A 25,146-nucleotide genomic window follows, 5' to 3' on the forward strand; every position below is an offset into this window, starting at 1 on the left:
GCAGGCTCACCCACTCACGAAAACACAGGAACTCCCCTGTATGTAGGCAAGGGAGGCTGGGTGGGGGTGGTATCAGAAGACAGGCCTAGCAAAGCCTGCTTGGAAAATTTACCCCATACCCTTAAAAAGGACTTGAACTTCCTTCATAATGAGAAGACAATGAAATTCAACACCATTCTTTCTTAGAGGCAGCTAGGCAAGCTCCGGGCCGTGAGGCTGCAAGCCTTCTGGAAGCTTGACTCGGACAGGACTAGCCTCCTGTGAATGAGGCCTGGGGCTGGAAGCGCCCCCAAGGGAGGCTCCCTTGGACACACTGTGATGAAATTCTGGGGCACCCCACAGTGTCTTTGCACTCAGAGTTCCAGGGGAATGGGGCAAGATTTAGAGATAGCAGTATTGAGAACAGTAAGGGCAGCAACCAAAATAAGCTAGCAGGGAGGCCTGCAGATCAGGAAAGCAGGGGCCAGGGGAGGCCGGAGCCGAGCAGACTGCACTGTTAACCCACCAGGATCACTCCCATGTCTTCAACATCGTGCATCCAAAATAGTCCATTGAGCTGTTCCTTAAGAAAAGTGTTCTACAAACCACAAAAGAAAAAAAGAAAAGCATTCATGGGCCAGGCACAGTGGCTCACACCTGCAAACCCAGCACTTTGGGAGGCCAAGGCAGGAGGATCACTTGACCTCGGGAGTTTGAGACCAGCCTGGGGAACATAAGGAAACCCCTATCTCGAAGAAGAAAGAAAAGAATTCTATCAGAAAATCAAATACCACATGTTTTCACTTACAAATGGGAGCTGAACACTGAGTATATGTAGACAAAGATGGAAACAATAGATACTGAGGACTCCAAAAGGAGGGAATGAGGAGGGAGATGAGGGCTAAAAACTACTTAGTGGGGGTACTATGTTCACACTGGGGAGCCAGGTTCAATAGAAGCCCAAACCTCGGCATTATGCAGGATATCCATGTAACAAATCTGTACATAAACCCCCTAAATCTAAATTTTTTTTTTTAGATGGAGTCTCGCTCTGTCGCCCAGGTTGGAATGCTGTGGCACAGTCTTGTCTCACGGCAACCTCCGCCTCCCGGGTTCAAGCAATTCTCCTGCCTCAGCCTCCTGAGTAGCTGAGACTATAGGCACCCGCCACCTGATAATTTTTTGTATTTTTAGTAGAGATGGGGTTTCAGCCTGTTGGCCAGGCTGGTCTTGAACTCCTGACCTCATGATCCGCCCACCTCAGCCTCCCAGAGCCCCGGGATTATGGCATGGAGACACCATGCCCGGTCAGGTAAATTATTTTTTTATTTTTTTATTTTATTTAATTAATTAATTTTTTTTTTTAAAGACGGGGTTTCACCATGTTGGTCAGGCTGGTCTTGAACTCCCAACCTCAGGTGATCCACCCACCTTGGCTTCCAAAGTGCTTGGATTACAGGCGTGAGCCACCACGCCCAGCAATTTTTTTTTTTTATTATCATTAAAAAGAAACGGTTCTGGCTGGGTGCGATGGTTCACACCTGTAATTGCAGCACTTTGGGAGGTTGAGGCAGGCGGGTCACAAGATCAGGAGTTTGAGACCAGCCTGGCCGATATGGTGAAACCCTGTCTTTACTAAAAATACAAAAATTAGCTGGGCATGGTGGCTCATGCCTGTAATCCCAGCTACTTGTGCGGCTGAGGCAGGAGAATAGCCTGAATCCAGGAGGTCGAAGCTGCAGTGAGCTGAGATTGTGCCATTGTACTCCAGCCTGGGCAACAAGAGCAAAACTCTCTCTCAAAAAAAAAAAAAAAAGAAAGAAAGAAAGAAAGGGTTCTGTGGTCACAGAAGTTTGGGAAATGCTGCCTGCAGTAAACCCCCATAAGGTTCTTACAATGAACATTAGCCTCTGGAAGTCCCTGAGGAGTTCTTCATGAAAGGAAAAAGGCAAAAATGAGAAAACCACACCTGGATTTCCCACTTTCCTTCAAGGAAGGCCCGTCAGCGTCCCGCAGAGCCAGTGTTTCATGGACCGTAGACTGGTAGCTGCTTTCCACCAGGCCTTGACAGTTGAAGCTTGTCTTTAGTACGGACACAACCTTCAGAATTTTATAGTGAAAGACATGTTTAGTTATAAACATTCGTTGTGAATTTTTAAACCCTCTTTTCGCAAATAGCATCTCACAGTGGAAAATCCATGTTTCTGGAACGTTTTTCCAATTAACTTTTTTTTAAAATAGACTTTATTTTTTTAGTGCCATTTGAGCAAAAGGGAGCAGAAAGCAATCTTTCCATATGGCTCCCGTCTACCCCGCCCTCAGCCTCCCCACTGTCAACGCAGAGAGTGCCCAACAGCTTTACATTTGTTACGATCAATGAACAATCAATGAACCTGCACTGACACATCACTATCACCCGAAGTCCACAGTTCACACTGGGGTTCACTCTTGGTTCTGTACATTCTGAGTCTTGACAAATATATAATGACATGTATCTACCAATGCAGTAAGGTACAGAGTAGTTTCACTGCCCTAAAAAATCCTCTGTGTTCTGCCTATTCATCCCTCCCTCCCCCTAATCCCTGGCAATCACCGAACTTTTTTTTTTTTTTTTTGGAGATGGAGTTTTGCGCTTGTTGCCCAGGCTGGAGTGCAATGGCGTGATCTCAGCTCTCTGAAACCTCTGCCTCCCAGGTTCAACTGATTCTCCTGCCTCAGCCTCCTGAGTAGCTGGAATGACAGGCACGCGCCACCATGCCTGGCTAGTTCTGTATTTTTAGTAGAGACATGGTTTCTCTGTGTTGGTCAGGCTGGTCTCCAACTCCCGACCTCAGGGGATCCAGCCGCCTTGGCCTCCCAAAGTGCTGGGATTTACAGGCGTGAGCCATTGTGCAAAGCCCAAACTTTTTACTGTCACCATAGTTTCACCTTTTCTAGAATTGAAAAAAAAAAAACTGGAATCCTTTTTTTTTTTTTTTTTTTCCTGTAGTCGTCAGAGGATCAGCTTTGAATAATTGGAATCCTATTTTTTTTTTTTTTTTGAGACGGAGTTTCGCTCTTGTTACCCAGGCTGGAGTGCAATGGCGCAATCTCGGCTCACCGCAACCTCCGCCTCCTGGGTTCAGGCAATTCTCCTGCCTCAGCCTCCTGAGTAGCTGGGATTACAGGCACGCGTCACCATGCCCAGCTAATTTTTGTATTTTTAGTAGAGACGGGGTTTCACCATGTTGACCGGGATGGTCTCGATCTCTCGACCTCGTGATCCACCCGCCTCGGCCTCCCAAAGTGCTGGGATTACAGGCTTGAGCCACCGCGCCCGGCTGGTTTTTTTTTTTTTTAAGATGGAGTCTCGCTCAGTCACCCAGGCTGGAGGGCAGTGGCACGATTTCAGCTCACTGCAACCTCCACCTCTCAGGTTCAAACGATTCTCCTCCTGCCTCAGCCTCCTGAGTAGTTGGGACTACAGGCACACGCCACACACCCCGCTCATTTTTTGGATTTTTAGTAGTGATGGGGTTTTACCATGTCAGCCAGGCTGGTCTCTCTCTGTTCCCCAGGCTGGAGTGCAGTGGCATGATCTCAGCTCACTGCGGCCTCCCAGGTTCAAGCGATTCTCCTGCCTCAGGCTCCCAGGTAGCTGGGATTCCAGGCTCCTGCCACCACACCCGGCCAATTTTTGTATATTTATTTATTTTTTAATAAAGATGGGGTTTCACCGTGTTGGTCAGGCTGGTCTTGAACTCCCAACCTCAGGTGGTCTGCCTGCCTTGGTCTCCAAAGTGCTTGGATTACAGGCATGAGCCACCACGCCTGGCCAATTTTTGTATTTTTAGTAAAGACAGGGTTTTACCATGTTGCCCAGGCTGGTCTAAAATTCCTGGCCTCAAACAATCCTCCCGCCTTGGCTTCCCCAAATGCGGATTACAGGAGTGAGCCACCGTGGCAGGCCCAGGACTGCTTGATTCTTATGTCTCATTACTCTTCGGATTGACTTGTTCATTAAATAAGTACGGGGCCCCTACGATGTGCCAGAAATTGTGCTTGGCTGAGTGGAGTCAACAAAATGACCAAATCATCACAGAATGTGATCAGTGCTCTATGGACACTAACAGAACCCTAGGAAATAATTAGAGAGGAAAGGTTAAAAACAAAATAAAAGAAACAAACAAACAAACAAACAAAAAAAAAACAAAAAAAAAAAAAAAAGAGAGGAAAGGTTTACCTTCTTTTTTTTTTTTTTTTTTTTGAGCCGGAGTTTTGCTCTTGTTACCCAGGCTGGAGTGCAATGGCGCGTTCTCGGCTCACCGCAACCTCCGCCTCCTGGGTTCAGGCAATTCTCCTGCCTCAGCCTCCTGAGTAGCTGGGATTACAGGCACGCGCCACCATGCCCAGCTAATTTTTTGTATTTTTAGTAGAGACGGGGTTTCACTATGTTGACCAGGATGGTCTCGATCTCTTGACCTTGTGATCCACCCGCCTCGGCCTCCCAAAGTGCTGGGATTACAGGCTTGAGCCACTGCGCCCGGCGGTTTACTTTCAAAAGGGTGTTAGGAAAGTTATTTTCTCTTTTTTATCTTTATTTATTTATTTTTTTTGAGGCTTGGGTCTCACTATGTATGTTGCCCAGGCTGCCCTTGAACCCCTGGACTCACGCAGTCCTCCTGCTTCTGCCTGCTGAGTAGCTGGGATTACAGACAGGCATGCACCACCATGCTCCGTGGAAAGCTGTTTCTGAGAACATGAAACCTGAAGAATGAGAAGGAACCAACTGGCCAATGAGCAAGCTCATGAAAAGATGCTCAGCGTCATTAGTCATTAGGAAAATGCCAATCAAAGCCACAATGAGATAGCGCTTATAACACCCACTAGGATGGCTATAATTAAAGTACAAGGGGGAGGAGGAATAACGAGTGTTGGCAAGGATGTGGAGAGGCAGGAACCCTTGCACACTACTTGTGGGAATACAGAGTGCTGCAGCTGCTGCGGGAAAACGATCTGGCATTTCCCCAAAAAGTTAAACCTAGAGTTACCGTGTGGTCCAGCAATTCAACTCCCAGGTTTGTGTCAAAGAGAGCTGAAAACGTATTCACACGAAAAGTCGCAAACAAGTGTTCATAAGAGAAGTATTCATAAAAGCTCAGGCGCAGTGGCTCATGCCTGCAATCCCAACGCTTTGGGAGGCCAAAGCGGGTGGATCACTTGAGATCAGGAGTTCAAGACGACCCTGACCAACGTGGTGAAACCCCATCTCTGCTAAAAAATACAAGCAAATTAGCCGGACGTCGTAACAGGAGCCTGTAGTCCCAGCTACTCAGGAGTCTGAGGCAGGAGAATCACTTGAACCCAGGAGGCAAAGGTTCCAGTGAGTTGAGATCATGCCATTGCATTCCAGCCTGGGGAACAGAGAGAGACTCCATCTAAGAAAAAAAAAAAAAAAGGAATTATTCATAAAAGCACAAATGTGGAAACTACTCAAATGTCCATCAACTGACAAATAAAATTGTAAAGTCATACAATAGAATATTATTCAGCCATAAAAGGAAATGATGTTTTCTGCATGCTCCAACACAGATGAACCTAAAACATCATGCGAAGTGAAAACTACGGAAGTAAACGGGCACATGTTGGGACTGCATTCATTTCAAATGCCCAAAAGGGAGGAATCCGTGAATGCAGAAGTAGATTAGTAGGTTTTGTTTGTTTGTTTTGAGATAGAATATCACTCTGTCCCTCAGGCTGGAGTGAAGTGGCGTAGTCTTGGCTCACTGCAACCTCCGCCTCCCGGGTTCAAGCAATTCTCCTGCCTCAGCCTCCCAGGTATCTGGGATTATAGGCACCTGCTGCCATGCCTGGCTAATTTTTGTATTTTTAGTATAGATGAGGTTTTGCCATGTTGGCCAGGCTGGTCTCAAACTCCTGATCTTAAGTGATCCGCCTGCCTTGGCCTCCCAAAGTGCTGGGATTACAGACGTGAGCCACGGCACCCGACCTAGAAGTAGATTCATATTTATATGGGTTGTGGGAGGGGAGAATGGAGAGTGACCGCGTTTAATGAGTGTGGCGTTTTGGGAGCAGAGGTGATGACAATGTTTTGGAATTGATAGTGGTGATGTTAGTGGGTGACTGGAGGCGAGAAAACAATAGTGATGGTTGCACATCATCGTGAATATGCTTTAAAAACAACCGCTGAACTATACGCTGTACGATGGTTAAAATGCTGAATTTATTATGTGAATTACTATTATTACTATTTTTGAGATGGAGTTTCACTCTTTTTGTGCAGGCTGGAGTGCAATGGCGTGATCTCAGCTCACTGCAACCTCCGCCTCTGGGGTTCAAGTGATTTCCTGCCTCAACCTCCTGAGTAGCTGGGATGGCACCTGCCACCATGCCCAGCTAATTTAATGTATTTTTTAGTAGAGACGGGGTTTCACCATGTTGACCAGGATGGTCTCAATCTCCTGACCTCGTGATCCATCCGCCTCAGCCTCCCAGAGTGTTGGGATTACAGGCATGAGCCACCGCGCCTGGCTTAATACATTTTTTTAAATGGCTAGGTTGACTGCTGGATTGGAGTCACAGCAGCAGCACCTGGGTGGAAAGCCAATATCATGGCCAGGCAGAACCACCTTAAAAAGCAACCACTTGGCCGGGCGCGGTGGCTCAAGCCTGTAATCCCAGCACTTTGGGAGGCTGAGGCGGGTGGATCACGAGGTCGAGAGATCGAGACCATCCTGGTCAACATGGTGAAACCCCGTCTCTACTAAAAATAAAAAAAAATTAGCTGGGCATGGTAGTGCGTGCCTGTAATCCCAGCTACTCAGGAGGTTGAGGCAGGAGAATTGCCTGAACCCAGGAGGCGGAGGTTGCGGTGAGCCGAGATTGCGCCATTGCACTCCAGCCTGGGTAACAAGAGTGAAACTCCGTCTCAAAAAAAAAAAAAAAAAGCAACCACTTGCATTTACTGGGCACAGGGTCTCCACTGCTAGTTATTTGGCAAGGTCAAGAGAGAAAAGGAAACCTGACAAGCTTTTTATATTTTTATATATATTTATATTTGTGTCAAGCTCTTCCAATACTAGAAAGGCAATTTGGGGACATTTGCAAACTCCTGAGTGGGTGACCTCTGCCCCACATAATACACAGATATATTTTTCAAATGGAATAGGGTCTTAATTTCCAATTATGGGTTTTTAAGATGCAAAATTAGTACAGGTATTTTGGGTGAGTAACAGGTCTAAAGAAAAACTATGCAATCTGGAATTTGCTGCTTTAAATGTGCACTGTAGTAGTTATTAACTGCTCCAGTTATAATCCGCATGGAAGGAGAAAAATAGATCCCAGCTCAGTCATTTAGCAGTTTTTTGCTATGGTTGTTCTTGTGGTTTTTTTTTTTTTTTTTTAAAGATGGGGTTTCGCCATGTTGGCCAGGCCGGTCTTGAACTCCTGACCTCAAGTGATCTGCCCACCTTGGTCTCCCAAAGTGCTGGGATTACAGGTGTGAGCCACCATGCACGGCCTGTTCTTGTTTGATTGTTTGCTTTTTACTGTAAGCAAGAGGCTTTTATCTCTCTGCCTTCAATTTCTGTATCTGTAATATGGAGATGATAAATGTAGCTGAAGAATCGGGTTGTTGAGACTGTGAGTTAATGCACGTGAAGTGCTCAGAAGGTGCAGCCGCTGTCACACAGTGAACACTCCACAGGCGTTAGCTGCTCTTACTGTTATTATTAGTAGTAAAATACATACAAAGTCACACTTAATTCAAGTCTACCAGGAATCTTTCAGTGCTTTCAGCAACAGTTATTTAAAAAGTTATAGTGTGATGATTTGGTAATCACCCTTTTCTTGGGGATTACCAGATTCTTTGGCGACAAATAGAAATTTGGATATTTCAGTGAGTTCAATTTCCATGGTGAAAACTGGAACAGGTAAGAGGATTCAGGTGACTAAACACAGGCCAAGTACACAGAATCCTTGCAAAAATAACTTCTGATGGGAAAGCTGTATTTTACTCTAGATCAGGTGTCCCCAAACTACGGGCCCGCGGGCCGCATGCAGCCCCCTGAGGCCATTTATCTGGCCCCCTGCCGCACTTCAGGAAGGGGCTCCTGTTTCATTGGTGGTCAGTGAGAGGAGCACAGTATGTGGCGGCCCTCCAACGGTCCAAGGGACAGTGAACTGGCCCCTTGTGTAAAAAGTTTGGGGATGCCTGCTCTAGATCAAGGAAAACATGAAGGAAGAAGGGAACTGGTAGATCTGCAGAGAACTGTAAAAATAGGTTACACGTTGAGCCGTGTAGAAATAGCAGGACTGGGATGCATGCAGTTCCTCTCAGAGAGATAGAGGTGACAGTCTGCATTATCATGACCGATAAGAGGAGTGATACTGGGGCTTTATGACTTCCGTGGGATAGTCAGGTACTGAGTCAAAAATTTATTGAGAAAAAAAAAAATAAATAAAAATAACGACAGGGAAAATACCTAATGTAATTGATGATAGATAGCACTGGTCTAGTGGAGACAGCATGGCAATCCCATGAGTGTTCATGGGAAATGGACTTTTATTTACTTACTTATTTAGAGACAGGGTCTCACTCTGTCACCCAGGCTGCAGTGCAGTGGCAAGATCTCGGCTAACTGAAGCCTCTGGCTCCCAGGCTCAAGCAATCCACCCACCTCAGCCTCCTGAGTAGCTGGGACTAAAAGTGCACACCACCACACCTGGCTAATTTTTTTGTATTTTTAGTAGAGACGGGGTTTTGCCATGTTGCCCAGGCTGGTCTCAAACTCCTGAGCTCAAGTGATCTGCCTGCCTCGGCCTCCCAAAATGCTGGGATTACAGGCATAAGCCACCCCTCCTGGCTGGAAATGGCCTTTTAAAGGTAGCCATACTGTGCCTCAGTTTCCCAACTATCAAATGAAAATTAAATGGAGGTGATTTTACTCTACAAAGTTAGAAAAAGAGAGAAGGAATCCATGTGAATGTTCCTTTTTAAGAGAAACTTTTGCCAAGTTTAACATTGTATTCAGATACCACCATGCATTTTCTCTTCTGGATTAACTTTAGAGCCGCTTTGCTAATTCCCAATAAGATTCTTTTGGATTCTTTGTTTGAAATGGAGTTAAATGTGTAGATTAATTTGGAGACAGTGTTTGAATATTAAATCTTTCCTACTGGGCACAGGACATGCCTCTCCATTTATTCAAATCTTCATGTGCTTCAGGAGAGATCCTTAGTTTTCTTCCTAAGGGTTCCTTACAGTTCTCATTTTGTTTATATTTAGACTTATATACACTTTGGTTGATATTTTGACTTTCCCCACTATATTTTGTAACTGGTTCATAGGAAAGCTGTTTTTAAAATATTGGTCTTATAACTGATCCTTTATGAATTCTCTTATCCTTTCCATCAGTGCTTCAGCTGATTCTCTTGGGGTTTCTAATTACACAGACATAGCAACTGCAAAAAAAAGGGAATAATTTCATCTCATTTTCCTAATAGGCTGATTTTTTCATCATCTTTTTACATGGGCTAAAACCACCAGAACCACATTGAACAATGGCGGTGATGAGGGGAACACACTTGACACTTTTGTTTCAGATTTGTAAATGAATGTCTGTGGGATTTTACCCCTAAGCATAAAGTTAGTAGCTGATTTCATTTAGAAAAATGCTATCACATGAAAAAAGGTTCCTTCTATATTTTCTTTACTTGTGGTTTTCTTTCTCTTTTTTTTTCCTTTGCGGACATGGGGGGGGGTCTCGCTATGTTGACCAGGCTGGTCTTGAACTCCTGGCCTCAAGCAATCCTTCCATCTTGGCCTCCCAAAGGGCTGGGATTACAGGCACCAGCCACCGTGCCCGGCCTCATTCATGCTTTTTCAGTTTATGACTTTACAGTATTAAGGTTCCCGCTTACTCAAAGTACTTTCCATAACATCCTGCAAGTCTCATTTTTGTCAAAAACCTATGCACCCATTCCAATTTAATGTAGAATCATTGGATTATCAATTAGTACTGTCATAATTTGCATAATCATTAGGACCTAAATATATGAAGCCCCTCTTTAATTAATATGATGAAAATTAAATTCAGGAAATAAACGTGATACAGAAGTGCCTTGTGTAAGGTGTTTTATGAGACACTCCTGAACGGTGTTGCTCAGTGAGAGCTCACGATTCCCTCGAAGTATTGCTGTTAGAAGCACAGATTGATGGGCCGTACCCCTGGTTTCCTGAGAGGGGAGTTGCAGAATAGATGCTGGTGGCCGGGCACAGCGGCTCACACCTGTAATCCCAGCACTTTGGGAGGCCGAGGTGGGTGGATCACCTGAGGTCAGGAGTTCAAGACCACCATAGCCAACATGGTGAAACCCCATCTCTACTAAAAATACAAAAATTAGCCAGGCATGGTGGCGCATGCTTGTAGTCCCAGTTTTTTGAGAGGCTGAGGTTAGAGGATCATTTGAACCTGATGGTAGAAGTTGCAGTGAGCCAAAGATCATACCCCTGCACTCCAGCCTGGGCAACACAGAGTGAGACTCTGTCTCAAAAAAAAAAAAAAAAAAAAAAAAAAAAGAGGCTGGGAAGCTGCAGCTACATTTTTTTTTTCTTTTCTTTTCTTGTTCTTTTTCTGAGATGGAGTCTTGCTCTGTTGTCCAGGCTGGAGTGCAGCAGGGTGATCTCGGCTCACTGCAACCTCCGCCTCCCGGGTTCAAGCAATTCTCCTGCCTCAGCCTCCCAAGTAGCTGGGAGTACATGCATGCACCACCACGCCCAGCTAATTTTTGTATTTTAAGTAGAGACAGGGTTTTGCCATTTTGGCCAGGATGGTCTCCATCTCCTGACCTTGTGATCCACCCACCTTGGCCTCCCAAAGCACAGACATGAGCCACTGCACCCGGCTGGAAGCTACATTTTCAAGGAGATTCCCAGGTAATACTTACACACCTTATAGTTTAAAACTCTGCTACAGAGAATGAAAGAAGAAGTAAAACATATAGAACTTATTAAAAAGAAACAGAGGCCCAGTGCAGTGGCTCACGCCTGTAATCCCAGCACTTTGGGAGGCTGAGATGGGCAGATCACCTGAGGTCAGGAGTTTTGAGACCAGTCTGGCCAACATGGTGAAACCCCGTCTCTACTAGAAATATAAAAATTAGCCAGGTGTGGTGGCAAATCACTTGAACTCAGGAGGCGGAGGCTGCAGTGAGCAGAGATCACACCACTGCACTCCAGCCTGGGCAACAGAGCGGAGTCTCAAAAACCAAACAGGCCGGGCGCAGTGGCTCAAGCCTGTAATCCCAGCACTTTGGGAGGCTGAGGCGGGTGGATCACGAGGTCAAGAGATCGAGATCATCTTGGTCAACATGGTGAAACCCTGTCTCTACTAAAAATACAAAAAATTAGCTGGGCATGGTGGCGCGTGCCTGTAATCCCAGCTACTCAGGAGGCTGAGGCAGGAGAATTGCCTGAACCCAGGAGGCGGAGGTTGCGGTGAGCCGAGATTGCGCCATTGCACTCCAGCCTGGGTAACAAGAGCGAAACTCCGTCTCAAAAAAAAAAAAAAACAAACAAAACAAAAAATGTGAGAGAAGAGTATATTTGAACTTAACACCACAGAGAGGCAAAGCGAATTCATCATGCGATAGTGATTAAACTGGTTGTGAACATGAGCAAGCAGCTTAGCACACTCATACACCACTGTTTATCTACGCTTAGTTCTGACTGCTTCTAAGAATTCCTTTAAATCGCTGGTTTTTCCAACTGAGCCATATGGCCTCCAATGAAGGAAACAGGAGGAGGCCAAGCCACCACTGGGACTCTTTTTTCAACTTTAACCAGAGCAGCTCCACTTTTATCTGTTATGGTGTTTGAAGGTTCTGAGCAATATTTTTAAGAACAAAAGTTTGAAAATCATTGATTGACACTCTTTAGATTGTTTAGATTAGATTTAGTAAGATTACACCCTTATCTTACTATCAAGCTTGATCCTTTATGTTGATACATGATTAAAACTCAGGGCCGGGCTCGGTGGCTCAAGATTGTAATCCCAGCACTTTGGGAGGCTGAGGCGGGTGGATCACGAGGTCAAGAGATCGAGACCATCCTGGTCAACATGGTGAAACCCCGTCTCTACTAAAAATACAAAAAAATTAGCTGGGCATGGTGGCGTGTGCCTGTAATCCCAGCTACTCAGGAGGCTGAGGCAGGAGAATTGCCTGAACCCAGGAGGCGGAGGTTGCAGTGAGCCGAGATCGCGCCATTGCACTCCAGCCTGGGTAACGAGAGCGAAACTCCGTCTCAAAAAAAAAAAAAAACTCAGAAAGTTTGTGGCAGGATGTGGTGGCTTGCACCTGTAATCCCAGCACTTTGGGAAGCTAAGGTGGGCCGATCACCCAAGGCCAGGCGTTCGAGACCAGCCTGACCAACAGGCTTTAGTGGGGAGCAACGCTGTCTCTACTAAAAAATTAGCTGGGCATGGTGGTGTGCACCTGTAGTCCCAGCTACCTGGGAACAGAGGCACAGGAATCACTTGAACCTGGGACGCAGAGGTTGCAGTGAGCCAAGACTGAGCCACTGCACTCCAGCCTGAGCAATAGAGTGAGACTCCATCTCAAAACCAAACCAAACCAACACTCCAAAAAGTTGATTTGACAAGTTTGTCAAACCCTCTTTTACATTTTTTTCTTTATACACCTATCTCAAAAAATGAAATGTCCTCTATATCATAGTTTTGCATATAATACATAATGCTTCTATGAATTTGAGGGCATTCTATGACTATTATTATTATTTAGAAATTCTCTAATACAATGTTTTAAAAGTTTTGGAAAGGGAGAAAAACCCCAGATGAAGTACTTAGAGGGATAATTGACATAGGTTCTGTCCCAGAGAAGGGAGCCTCTGCCTGTAATCCTGGCACCTTGGGATTGAGACAGAACCTTCATCGACGACTAGAAGCCGGAGCTTGTGACCCCTACACTCCGGTCACCTGTTTGTTGTGGTGTGTGTCCTTTCAGCACTCTGGGCCTCAGTTCCTTCTTGGATAAACTGAAGCAGTTGGAGCATGAGATTTCCAAGATTCTTTCCAGCTCTAAAAGTTGGTAACTTCTTTGTATGTCAAAGAATCCGACATAGATTACAGCACAGTGCAGTACGAAGGCTCGCTCTCACAACCAAGAACAAATTCTGGTTAATTTTCAGACATGGAATAATGCTCTGTATCAGTATACATTAAGATTAATTTATTCTAAAATTAATTAATTCTGCATAATAAGTAGCTGCTTACGTGTAATTACAAGCGAATTTTTTTTTTTTTTTTTTGAGACGGAGTTTCGCTCTTGTTACCCAGGCTGGAGTGCAATGGCGCGATCTCGGCTCACCGCAACCTCCGCCTCCTGGGTTCAGGCAATTCTCCTGCCTCAGCCTCCTGAGTAGCTGGGATTACAGGCACGCACCACCATGCACAGCTATTTTTTTTGTATTTTTAGTAGAGACGGGGTTTCACCATGTTGACCAAGATGGTCTCGATCTCTTGACCTTGTGATCCACCCGCCTCGGCCTCCCAAAGTGCTGGGATTACAGGCTTGAGCCACCGCGCCCGGCCAAGCGAATTATTTTAAGGGAACCTGAGCTAATCATCATGTTTGGTTTTTGAATATCAGCATAATAAATTCTCTTCTTGGGTTCCATTAAGATAACCAGTTCATTGTGGGCAAGCATGGCATATTAAATCAAGCCCAGTATCTCTCATTTCTCCACCTGAGGTTTTAGTTTCTCCTCATATTTATTTTTTAAGGGAAGTCTTTATTTTACAGGTAGAACTTCCTCTCCTCCCACAGTCTCTGGAGAACTGAAATTTTAAAAGCTTTCTTTTTAGTCGTGCTCCATGATTTCTCATCAGTGCCCACTTCTTATAACAAAAAAGAACTAAATTGAAATAGCCGTTCGTCTATTTAGCAGATATTCTCCAAGTACAGCCTGCAGTCCTAGCAGCGTCAGAACATTGGAAGGGAATGAGGTGGCCATGACCTTGAGAATCTCACAGACTTCTTAATGCACTGGAAAAAGTGGAAGCCATATTCAGCATATTGATATGATAAGGATGATACTTATCAAATAATACTTTTTTTTTGAGATGGAGTCTCACTCTGTCACCCCCGCTAGAGTGCAGTGGCACGATCTTGGCTCACTGCAACCTCCACCTCCTGGGTTCAAGAGATCCTTCTGTCTCAGCCTCCTGAGTAGCTGGGACTACAGATGCATGCCACCACGCCCGGCTAATTTTTGTATTTTTAGTAGCGACAGAGTTTCACCGTATTGGCCAGGTTGGTCTCAAACTCCTGACCTCGTGATCCACCTGCCTTGGCCTCCCAAAGTGCTGGGATTACAGGTGTGAGTCACCATGCTGGCCACAAATAATATTTTTTATCTTTTCACCAAAAATCCTTAGCAACATTGCTTATGAAATACACATTTGAAACTCTCACAATCATGGTATTGGTTTGAAGCAGAGCCTTAGTAATATCCCTTTGTGGTTGTGAAAACAAACCAAAAACCAAGATAATGAGTGGATTGCAGTAATTAATAATATTTTGTTGTGAGCACCACTAACAAGAAGGACGCGTACATGAAAATGACAGCTGTTATGCATAAGAATCACATTCTCCCCGCCCCTCCTGAAGAATCCACTAGGATATCTCATGAAAAGAGAGTTACTGGGGTAAGGCAACTTGAGGGAGGAAAAAAACACGCGGATATAACACACAAAAGGCATCCCAGTCTATTCTTTGCTTAGAGACTGCAGCATAGACACTGTTCCCATGAGGCAGAGTCCCCCAGGGTTGGGTAAAAAAACCTATCTAAAACAGTTCTTCACAGGCAGACTCTGACAATGCATTTAAACGCTCCTCGCACTCTGTGGGCTCATGTTTATGATGTACACGTGGTTCTCTTTGCGTGGCAGTTCTGTGTTGAAGAGGCGCTTGATAGCTGACCCTCACCACACAGCTCCCTCACTCTGGTGAATTCAAGTTAGACACTGTTGTAAGATTCTTCTGCCTCCTGCTTTGTTGAGAAAGCTGTCAGCTCTAATATCTGGGATCACTGCTGTATTAAATGTCAGGCCTCGTATCATTATTCTGCCCTGAGCTCTAGGAACCGAGCCTTTTACCTTTCCTCCAGCACAAGGAAACTTGCCTTCAGATTCAACACCTGCAAGTCAAAAAAGGCTCAGACTCAGCTGCCACGTGTATTGTATCCCACTCTATCTCCCTTAAAAAAGAAAAGAAAGTCGAATTGACAGAACCGAGGCTAAATACCATCAGTAAGAGGGAACCGCGTTCACCACATCTCCATGAGGACCCAGGTAAATGCCAGGACACATCCTGGAGCCTTTGCCAGCTTGTGGCAGAACTTAGCAGAAAAAGATGTGAATTCTACAGTTTAGGAATCAAATAATTTTTTAAAATTAATTATTGAAAAGGTGTTATCTGGCTGTTTCTTTTATGCATTCAAAAGCAAAAAAGTTAAGTGAAAGAATCCAGTGGACTTTGAAATCATGTTAAAAATAATGATAGCTGCTGGGCGCGGTGGCTCAAGCCTGTAATCCCAGCACTTTGGGAGGCCGAGGCGGGTGGATCACGAGGTCGAGAGATCGAGACCATCCTGGTCAACATGGTGAAACCCCGTCTCTACTAAAAATAGAAAAAACTAGCTGGGCGTGGTGGCGTGTGCCTGTAATCCCAGCTACTCAGGAGGCTGAGGCAGGAGAATTGCCTGAACCCAGGAGGCGGAGGTTGCGGTGAGCCGAGATCGCGCCATTGCACTCCAGCCTGGGTAACAAGAGCGAAACTCCGTCTCAAAAAAAAAAAAAAAAAAAAAAAATGATAGCCTGCCTAAGGTAAGACTCTAGGACCCATTTTTGTATTATAATTTCATTCGTCGTAATCCACAGTTTTTATGTGATCCCTGAAACAAATAATAATGAAAAAGGTACCAATGTTCCGAAGTAGAACGCAGAGAACTCAACGACTCCGAAATGTGCAGTATGTCAGGCACTGGTGGCCAACTGGTCAAATCTTTGAGAGCTGCGGGTTTTCGAAATATGTGCCATTTGGTTATGTGTCAGAATGGGATCCGAGTCCACATGCCTTGACTCAGGAATGCACAATTTGAGACTGGAGCATGGGGAGAAGCCTATGGGGCTTGGATTTCTGGAATCGGATTATAAGGACAAACAGGTTTAAAGAAATACCGAGGCCGGCCAGCAGCGTGTGCGACCAGCCCCGCGCTTCCTGGGCAGTGCGCGGCGGGACCCCAGGAGGGAGGCAGGCGGGACCCCAGGAGGGAGGCAGGCGGGACCCCAGGAGGGAGGCAGGCGGGACCCCAGTAGGGAGGCAGGCGGGACCCCCGGAGGCAGGCGGGACCCCGGAGGGAGGCAGGCGGGACCCCCGGAGGGAGGCAGGCGGGACCCCAGGAGGGAGGCAGGCGGGACCCCCGGAGGCAGGCGGGACCCCGGAGGGAGGCAGGCGGGACCCCGGAGGGAGGCAGGCGGGACCCCGGAGGGAGGCAGGCGGGACCCCAGGAGGGAGGCAGGCGGGACCCCGGAGGCAGGCGCGGGCAGGCACCGACCCACCCGACGAGTGCGCGCGGCGGCGCCTGCAGCTCCGGGCGGGGCGCACCACCCCCCGCGCCGAGTCACGTGCGCGCCGGAGCCGCCGCCCCCACCCCGCCCGCCTTTCGCATCCACGGGGATTCTGGACGGATGACGCCGCCGTCAGATGCCGGCTCGCCTCTGTCACACCATTTTCCTGAACACGGTAACCGTGTATTTCAAAGCCGTGTCGTGTGTGAAACGGGTGTCCCTTGTAGACGAGGATAGAAAAAGACACCCCGTGCCCGTCCGGAAGTCCAGAGGCCTGTGCGCTCTGCGGTTTCCGCGTGTCGTGGGCAGAGCTATTCTCACCTCGGGGTGGGGCGGTTTTATAACGGGGGGGGGGGCTAAATGTGCTTCCTAGGACTGTATTAGGGGTGAGGAGGTACTCAGCTTACGTGTGCTTAAGGATTTGTGTTGGCTTTGCATTTCCTATTTTCTTGTTTTGGGAAAAAAAGTGAACTACCTTTAAGCTGGCAGATCCACCAGGCTTGCTCCGATTCAGCTCAGATTTTTTGGGCATGTCTGTTTCATAGGCTGCGAACTTCTTCCTGTGTCACGTTGAGTGCACATGACACCTGCTGGGGCTCTTCCAGTGATGTTAAGATTGATGAGTGGGCCCAGATCCTGCCGACCCGAAATGTCCATTGTAAAGTTCCCCTTCCGTTTTTCACCTCTGGTGTTAGCAGCCATTGATAATCATTGCTTAGATATATGATTTCATTAGAAGTTTCAAGCCGGGCGCGGTGGCTCACGCCTGTAATCCCAGCACTTTGGGAGGCCGAGGCGGGTGGATCACAAGGTCAAGAGATCGAGACCATCCTGGTCAACATAGTGAAACCCCGTCTCTACTAAAAATACAAAAAATTAGCTGGGCATGGTGGCGCGTGCCTGTAATCCCAGCTACTCAGGAGGTGGAGGCAGGAGAATTGCCTGAACCCAGGAGGCGGCGGTTGCGGTGAGCCGAGATCGCGCCATTGCACTCCAGCCTGGGTAACGAGCGAAACTCCGTCTCCAAAAAAAAAAAAAAAAAAGAAGTTTCAAAATGGCAGTGTTTCTTTTTTGTTGTTGTCGTTTGTTTGTTGACGGAGTTTCGCTCTTGCTGCCCAGGCTGGAGTGCAGTGGCACCATCTCCGCTCACCGAAACCTCCACTTCTCGGGTTCAAGCAGTTCTCCTACCTCAGCCTCCAGAGTAGCTGGGATTTCAGGCGCGTGCCACCATGCCCGGCTAAAACTGGCAACATTTTAATTTTATCATTTCTTTCACTTAACAGCAGGATTTTTTTTCCCATCAATTATTTGGTTTAATTATGAGATACAGTTCGTGCAGGAAAGGCAGAATAAATACTTGATCCTTTCTCTTTATATTTGGAGGAAAGAGTTGTTTCGTTAGCATTCTCAAAAGGTAACCGATCAATCTATTTTTGGAGCATTACTATCAACCGGTGGATGTCACCATACTTGATGTGTCTTAATATGCTACAGTATTTATTATTATACCAAAATACCCCACTTTCAGCCAGTGGTCCTGTGTCCTTCTGACACGACCACAGAAGGCTTTGACATATTGTGAAAGACTATGTAATATTCCAGGGGTCACAGGAAGATACTAGATGACATCATGGGGAAGCAATCAGCAAAATTTAGAAAAAACCCCACAACACGTATCCTTCAGTTTCTTCAACAATAAATTGCAAGGCGGTAAAAAAGGAGGCGGTGAAACCCATGGATCAGAAGAGACTGAGAAACTTCAGACAAAAGCAATGTCTGGACCTTAGTTGGATGCCGGTTTCTTTTTTAAGATTGTAAAAAAGAGTTAAGGAGATCGATGATGGCGGTGCTTGCACAAGGTTACCAGTGGATTTAATGCCACTGTAGGCTTAAAAATGAATACGATGGTAAATTTTATGTTCTGTATCTTTTACCATAATAAAATAATAAATTTAAAAAATAATAATTTGGCTGGGCACTGTGATTCATGCCTGTAATCCCAGCATTTGGGGAGGCTGGGGCAGGAGGATCACTTGAGGCCAGGAGTTCAAGACCAGCCTGGGCAACATAGTGAGACCCTTTTTCTATAAATAATAAAAAAAATTAGCCAGCCGTGGTGGCACATGCCTGTGGTCCCACCTATTCAAGAGGCTGAAGTAGGGGGATTGCCTGAGCCTGGGAGGGTGAGGCTGCAGTGAGCCATGATCACACCACTGCACTCCAGCCTGAATGACAGAAGAGGACCCTATCTCAAAACAAACAAAAAGCAAAAGTAAAATAAAATAATTGATGAGAAGAGGAAATTTGAATGCTGGCTGGCTTTTTGATGATATTCAGGAATTACTATTAAAATCTGTAGGAGTGGCTGGGTGCAGTGGCTCATTCCTATAATCCCAGGACTGGGAGGCTAAAGTGGGTGGATCACGAAGTCAGGAGTTTAAGACCAGCCTGGCCAAGGTAGTGAAAGCTCATCTTTTTTTTTTTTTTTTTTTTTTTTTTTTGAGACGGAGTTTCGCTCTTGTTACCCAGGCTGGAGTGCAATGGCGCGATCTCGGCTCACCGCAACCTCCGCCTCCTGGGTTCAGGCAATTCTCCTGCCTCAGCCTCCTGAGTAGCTGGGATTACATTCACGTGCCACCACACCCAGCTAATTTTTTGTATTTTTAGTACAGACGGGGTTTCACCGTGTTGACCAGGATGGTCTCGATCTCTTGACCTTGTGATCCACCCGCCTCGGCCTCCCAAAGTGCTGGGATTACAGGCTTGAGCCACCGCGCCCGGCCGAAAGCTCATCTTTACTAAAAATGCAAAAATTAGCTGGGCATGGTGGCAGGTGCCTGTAATCCCAGCTACTCGGGAGGCTGAGGCAGGAGAATCACTTGAACCCCGGGGGGCAGAAGTTACAGTGAGGCAAAATTGTGCCACTGCACCACTCCAGTCTAGGTGACAGAGTGAGACTCCGTCTCAAAAAACAAACAAAAAATCTGTAGGAGTAGTAATATTATTGTGGTTATGTTAAAATTTTTTTTTCTATTTTAAAGATTCATACTGAAGTATTATAGATGAAATTATATCTCACATTTGTTTCAAAATAATCTAGTTGGAGTAAGGAGAGAAGGTCATTGTGGCATGATGGATGATGGTTGAAGCTGAGTGAGGGGTACCTGGGGTTCACTATGGTCCTCTCTCTGGTTTTATACATGTTTGAAAATTGCATAATAAAAAGTCTAAAGTTTATTTGAAAGTACAGATTACCCTAGAAGGAAACTGAAGAGGAACTGATAGTGTTAGAACTACACAAACTCCATAAATAAAGTCTTGCCTAATTCAGAAATGTGCTAGCCACCTGCCGGCTGCGGTAGTGGGAGTAGGAGGAAAGACCCAGTGACTAAGCAAGGAGAGAGATAGTCTTAGATCACTGAGGTGTGCCCGGGCCCTGTGCCACGTGCTTGGTATGCATTGAACTCATTTCATCCTTACCATGACCTTATGAGATGGATACTATTACATGAGTATAATATCCACACTGCAAATGGAAGAGCTGAAGTTCAGAGAAGCTACTCTTGATAAGCAGCAAAGATAGGCTTCAAACCATAAGGTCTGGCTTTGGAGCCCCTTCTATTGATAAGAGCAACGTAGTAGCTCTTAATAGACGCCAGCCCTGTTTTAAGTGCTTTGTGTCTATTAATTCATTTAATAGTCACAATAACCCTATGAGGAAGATACTCTCATAAGACCCATTTTACAGATGAGAAGGTTGAGCTACAGACAGGAGAAGTGGCTGTGTAAGATCTCACAGCTGGCACACGGCAGAGCCAGACTTTAAGCTGGGAGTTTGGGCTCCACCCCACCCTGCTGACCCTCGTGTTATGAACCGCTGCGCTGCACTGACAGCTGTCTATGCAGGCTCTGTCCTTCCTTGTGTAATAAACATTGATTGAGTGCCTGCAAGAGGTGCTGGGATTTGGTGATGAACAAGACACATTTTGGTTTACCTTCCAGTGACACACAGTGTCCTAGTCCCTGAATCTCTGAGGAGCTAATTTAGGAGATGAAGGGGTTAAGCCCGGAAGATCAGGCTACTGTGTTGGCACTTTCTTGTTTTAAAAGCTGAATTGACTGGGCGCAGCAGCTCACGCCTGTAATCCCAGCACTCTGGGAGGCCGAAGCGGGTGGATGATGAGGTCAATAGTTCAAGACCAGCCAGACCAACATAGTGAAACCCCATCTCTACTAAAAACACAAAAAATTAGCCAGGCATAGTGGCAGCCGCCTGTTGATCCCAGCTACTCAGGAGGCTGAGGCGGGAGAATCACTTGAACCTGGGAGGCGGAGGTTGCAGTGAGCCGAGACCATGCCACTGCACTCCAGCCTGGGTGACAGAGCGAGACTCTGACTCCAAAAAAAAAAAAAAAAAAAGCTGAATTGGCCAGAGGTTGATGCGTACCTACAATCCCAGCTACTCAGGAGGGAGGCTCACCCAGGAGTTCCAGACCAGCCTGGGCAACATGGCAAGACACTGTCTCCAAAAAAAAAAAAAAGTTAAATTGGAAAGAGCATTGGGTCAGCAGCCCTAAGGTGCTTCTGAACCTGAAGATTTCATAGGTGAGGCTGCTGAGGAGGCTGCTAGTGGATCCCTCTCCTCTACAGACTGGGTCTAGCTGGTCCCTTTCCCCCAGACACCATGCTCATTTCTTTTCTACAATCCTTTCCTCTTCCGATGGCTTCTGTCCAACCCCAACTTCATCTCTGCTTCAGCTCTCAATGAGCTCCTCTTCTCCGAAATCCCAATTAGTCCTTATTGGTTGCACTAATCAATTTAGTACTTAATTGCATACAAAGCACAATTGTTGGCCAGGCATGGTGGCTCACGCCTGTAATCCGAGCACTTTGGGAGGACGAGGCGGGTGGATCATGAGGTCGAGAGATCGAGACCATCCTGGTCAACATGGTGAAACCCCGTCTCTACTAAAAATACAAAAAATTAGCTGGGCATGGTGGCGCGTGCCTGTAATCCCAGCTACTCAGGAGGCTGAGGCAGGAGAATTGCCTGAACCCAGGAGGCGGAGGTTGCGATGAGCCGAGATCGTGCCATTGCACTCCAGCCTGGGTGACAAGAGCGAACTCTGTCTCAAAAAAAGAAAGAAAGAAAGTTCTAGTCCTCTAGCGTCTCATTATAATACTTTTGTCCCTCTGAATTCTTGGTATTTAACTCTACCTCCTCCTCTTACATGCACCCTCCCTGGGTAATATGCCCCTGGGATATGGAAGGCACTTAATGAATTTATGTTGAATAGTTCAGCAACTTACTTGTTTTGTTTTGTTTTTGAGATGGAGTTTTGCTTTTGTTGCCCAGGCTGGAGTGCAGTGGCGTGATCTTGGCTCACTGCAACTTCCGCCTCCCGGGTTCAATGGATTCTCCTGCCTCAGCCTCCCGAGTAGCTGGGATGGGATTACAGGCATGTGTCTCCACATCTTGCTAATTTTGTATTTTTAGTAGAGACGGAGTTTCCACTTGTTGGTCAGGCTGGTCTCAAACTTCTGACGACTGGTGATTCACCCGCCTTGGCCTTCCAAAGTGCTAGGATTATAGGCGTGAGCCACCTCGCCCGGCCAGCAACTTAACTTTTATAGACACATGTAGACTATCCCTCTTCTATTAACTCATGCTTTCTCAGCTTACCCAACCACCAATCTACTGAGCTCATTCACTACATTTTGGTGCTTCGTAATGTTCTCAGAGAACAACCTTCCGTCTAGTGCTGGCTGCTTCCATCCACTGATAGAGGTTTGGATCGGATACAAGGGAGGCCATCCCAGGCTGGGTGGATATTGTTTTGAAGGCGTTAAGGAAGGGCCAAGTGAAGAGTTCTTGACTGAAACCGAGAGTACAAGATGGGCAAAAAGCAAAATCAGAGATAAGCTTATGTAGCGAGGGTGGAGACAGATTGCAGAGAGACTTTAAAGTCAGGCTGGAGAATCTGACTTGATACATCTGGCCATTGGAAAAGCCAGGGGATTGTCTACATAAGTTATGGTAAATTATTATTATTTTTTGACACAGAGTCTCGTTCTGTCGCCAGGCTGGAGTGCAGTGGTGTGATCTTGGCTCACTGCAACCTCTGCCTCCCGGGTTCAAGTGATTCTCCTGCCTCAGCCTCCTGAGTAGATGAGATTACAGGCACACGCCACCACACCTGGCTAATTTTTGTATTTTAGTAGAGACAGGGTTTCACCATGTTGGCCAGGCTGGTCTCAATCACTTGACCTCGTGCCTCGACCTCCTAAAGTGCTGGGATTACGGGCATGAGCCACCATGCCAGGCCAGTTTTAGTAATTTTTAAATGTAATTTGTATACGTTAGGTTAAAGAATTGAAGTTAGGACATTAGAGTCGTTACATTTATAATGAAAATCAGCATTTCCTGCCCCACCTTCCCAACCCGCTGTCCAGAGGCAACCATGATCAGTTTATTTATTTCGTTACAAAAATGGTTAGCATTTACATCATTATGTAGTTCACAGCTAATTACATTCTTCCTGTACAATTTTTTTGTTTTTCCTAATGCGTTTTAACTTTTACTATTTAATTTTTTTTTTTTTTTTTTTTTTTGAGACAGAGTCTCACTCTGTTGCCCAGGCTGGAGTGCAGTGGTGCAATCTCAGCTCACTGCAACCCCCACCTCCCGGGTTCAAGTGATCCTCCTGCCTCAGCCTCCCGAATAGCGGAGATTACAGGCGCCTGCCACTACACCCTGCTAATTTTTGTATTTTTAGTAGAGATGGGATTTTACCATGTTAGTCAGGCTGGTCTTGAATTCCTGACCTCAGGTAATCTGCCCCCTTCAGCCTCCCAGAGTGCTGGGATTACATGCATGAGTCACCTCACCTGGCCATCGTTTTTTAATTTAATGTTTTAAATGTGTTTCTCCTAGTTAATAATTGCCTTGCTTTAAATATTTCATTTCATTTTATTTTTAGAGACAAGATCTTGCTTTGTTGTCCGGACTGGAGTCCAGTGGTACAATCATAGTTCACCAGAGCCTCGAACTCCTGGGCTCAAGTGACCCTCCTGCCTGGGCCTCCAAAGCAGCTAAGACTATAGATACGCACCACCACACCCCGCCAGATTTTCTGTTTTTTCAGAGATGAGGTCTCGCTATATTGCCAAGGGTAGCCTCAAGCTCTCAGCCTCACTTTTTTATTTACTTCATTTTTTGTGTACTTACTACTAAATCAACCCTAAATGTTCCAGTAAAGATGTAAACTGATCAAATACATTAAATAAATAACCCGTTAGTTTACTTTTTTTTCTTGAACGTGTTGTTGGCAGAACTCTTGTCTGCCTGTTCCGACCCGGACTGGTTGCTCTCTGAGTTCACCACGCACCTGGGGTTTTTCTTCACCAACAACTTGGAAATTTTCTTGAATTCCTTGCTGTGTGGGATTTCCTGTTTCTTGGATCTTACGTATTCATCTTTCTTGGTTTGCTCTGTGTGTGTGTGTGTGTGTGTGTGTGTGTGTGTGCGCGTGCGTGCAGAGGGGAGGGGGAGGAGTATATATCTTCCAGTCAGTTGCTGAGAAAAACCATGGAACAAATAAAATTTTTGCTGTGCAAGACCACAGTAGAAAATGTTTTTATTTTATTTTCTTCTACAGGCTGGGATTGTGATTTTAGTTTGAAAAACACGTTTCCTCTGAATTTTGAAGGCATCTCTCAGTTTCTTTTGTTGAGCAAACGAATGCTGATTTTATGTTGACATAGAGCAATGTGGTGTTATTCCAATTCTTGATTTTTTATGTGTGACCTGTTTTATCTTTCTAGAAAGTTTTAGAATCTTCTCTGTAAAATGAGGATAATATGAGTACCTACCTCACTGGATTAGTACCTTAGTTGTGAGGATTAAACCAATTAATATATCACAAGCCTTTAAAATGGTTTCTGACCAGTGGTAAATTTTAAATGTGTTTGTTACCAGTTTTTCGCATTTAAGTGCAATTTTGGGAGAGATGACATAAAGACTTATGTTCAAGCTCTCATATGTAACAAGGATTGCAGAAGTTAATATTTCTAAGTTTTCCTTGTAGCATTTTTTTGGGGGTTATTTTCTTCCAAGACTGAAAAAATAACCAAAAGGTGAAATGACTTAAGGAATATTGATTGACTCAGGGATATTGATAAGGGCAATGACCCAGCTAATTATAATAAGTTGGTACATTCATTAGAATATATAGAAAGAAGGCAGGATGTTATTGTCTGCTGAGGCTTCATGCTAACATTAAATCATGTTCCCTAAAAATGGTGGATTCTTTTTTTTTTTTTGATATGGAATCTCGCTCTGTTGCCCAGGCTGGAGTGCAATGGCCCAATCTCTGTTCACTGCAACCTCCACCTCCTGGGTTCAAGCGATTCTCCTGCCTCAGCCTCCCAAGTAGCTGAGATTACAGGCGCCCACCACCACACCCAGCTAATTTGTGTGTGTGTGTGTGTGTGTGTGTGTGTGTGTTTTACAGGCAGT

General features: G+C 45.7%; 1 protein-coding gene and 1 long non-coding RNA gene across 3 annotated transcripts in view; one reads left to right on the top strand and one right to left on the bottom strand.

The window, feature by feature from the left end:
• Positions 1-509: 509 nt before the first annotated feature.
• Positions 510-16,631, bottom strand: LOC141581144 (uncharacterized). The gene is made up of 3 exons (XR_012513695.1): positions 15,981-16,631; positions 1,949-2,079; positions 510-577 (listed from the first exon to the last, which is right to left on the bottom strand). It is a non-coding gene; the product is annotated as an uncharacterized LOC141581144 (long non-coding RNA).
• A 70-nt stretch (positions 16,632-16,701) lies between these two features.
• Positions 16,702-25,146, top strand: part of DRC8 (dynein regulatory complex subunit 8) — a 135,918-nt gene continuing 127,473 nt past the window's right edge. For both annotated transcript variants that reach the window (XM_074385671.1, XM_074385672.1), the window contains exon 1: positions 16,702-16,803. The gene's annotated coding sequence lies outside the window, so the exon portion shown is untranslated. The remainder of the gene's footprint in view (positions 16,804-25,146) is intronic.

This window comes from Saimiri boliviensis, chromosome 14 (assembly GCF_048565385.1).
Source record: "Saimiri boliviensis isolate mSaiBol1 chromosome 14, mSaiBol1.pri, whole genome shotgun sequence".
Lineage (NCBI taxonomy): Eukaryota > Metazoa > Chordata > Mammalia > Primates > Cebidae > Saimiri > Saimiri boliviensis.